Source organism: Myotis brandtii, unplaced genomic scaffold (genome assembly GCF_000412655.1).
Source record: "Myotis brandtii unplaced genomic scaffold, ASM41265v1 scaffold358, whole genome shotgun sequence".
NCBI lineage: Eukaryota > Metazoa > Chordata > Mammalia > Chiroptera > Vespertilionidae > Myotis > Myotis brandtii.
Window position 1 is genome coordinate 3,659,495 of NW_005363772.1, and position 1,659 is coordinate 3,661,153.

A 1,659-nucleotide genomic window follows, 5' to 3' on the forward strand; every position below is an offset into this window, starting at 1 on the left:
TGGCGAGCGGCCGCACCCCGCCGACCCCTGGGCGCCCACCTCGCCGTCTGCCGGGGCTGCTGCCTGGACTTGTTAGATTTCATCTTTCTTTCGTATAAACCAGTTGTCAGTCGGCATTGAAGGAGCTCGGGTGCTGCGAGCCCGTCCACGCGGAACTGGAACTATTCGCTTCCATTCCCCGCTTCGAAAACTGCTCCTCCTCCTCCTCGGGGCGGGCAGGGGAGCGCGCGGAAGCAGGTTCACCGCGTTTCCCACGCAGCCAGCCCGGCCTCACTTTGCAGCTTTCGGAGAGCCATCGGCGGGGTTAGTTTTATTCTTCCGTGGAGTTTTTGTGAGCCGAGTGGGAAGCGTCGCGGTGTCTTTCTCCTTCCTTCCGTAGTACTCACTAGCGACATTGGCTGGTTTCTTCCGAGGGGCTATTCTCAGTTATCGGATGATTATAAAATATCTGTGATTTAAGACACCCGGGAGGCAGAAAACACCCACAGAAATAACTAAAGGAAGACCGGCAGAGAGAAGTTCAGGGAAGCAGTGGATTAAATCTTCACTTTCCTTTTGGAATATGGTGATGCGTTTTAGACTCTTCTCCGAAATACAGCAAGGAGGAGTTTTTGAGAATCTGATTCAGTGGTGGGCATTTGGATCATGGGGAGATTGCCAGAATTCTTCATTTGTATATTTGAAGGTTTCCTGGGTGATATAAAGATGGGAGGAAGCACCGTTTTGAAAAGCGAATGCAGTCTGTTAAGTTGGGGCTCCCTCCCTGCTCTCGGCTGTGACTGAGTGCTGTCCTTTACTGTGTCACCAGGTTATTTACCCTTTGCCTTAGTTTCTTCATCTGTAAAATGGGGATAATTATAGGATGTCTTATGGGGTTGTTAGGTTTACATGAGATATAAATGCATTTAAATACATATAAGTGCTTAGCCCAATACTTGGAAAGTAGTAAGTGCTCCATAAATGTTAGCTTAATATAGTTAGATTAATATATAGTTAAAGCTCCAATTTGCTTTGTGAAATGAATGGATCTTATCTAGTCTGTTAAGAAAGTGTTGTCCCTTACAAGTTAAAATTAGCCGAATTCAAAGAATATTTAGGCTTTACTAAAAAAAGAAATGTGAAAATGTACCCACTAATTCAAAAAGCAGCTTTCACCAGATACGTTTTATGGACAAGTAGTTGGTTGCTATTTATCTGAATACCAAAAATGAACTCGGGGAGTGATCAAAATTAATTCTTCTTAGGTAAAAGTAGCAAAGTTATGGGGGGGGAGGGGCGGTTGGGAGGGCCAGCATTTTTATTGGGGTCCTATTATGTACCAGGCATTTCATAAGGAATACCTTCCTTAGTCTCCTAGCAGCCCTGCCATGTAGGTGGCATTATCTCCATTTCACAGATGAGATGAGGCTGGCCCCTCTCACAACTGAGGCTGGCCCACAGTTACAGAGCCAGAAAGTGTCAAAACTGGAGTTCAAGTCTGTGGCTACTGCCCATGCTACTCTCCTTTCTTTCCTGTCTCACTGGGTGGTGCTGATGAGCCATGTGCTCACTTCCAGACACCCTTTAGCTAAAGAGGGTGAAAAAGTGTTGCAAGTTCCCCCAGCCCAGGAGGGAAAAACGAAACAGGTCTCTATATCAGAATACAGGGCCATGTTTTCC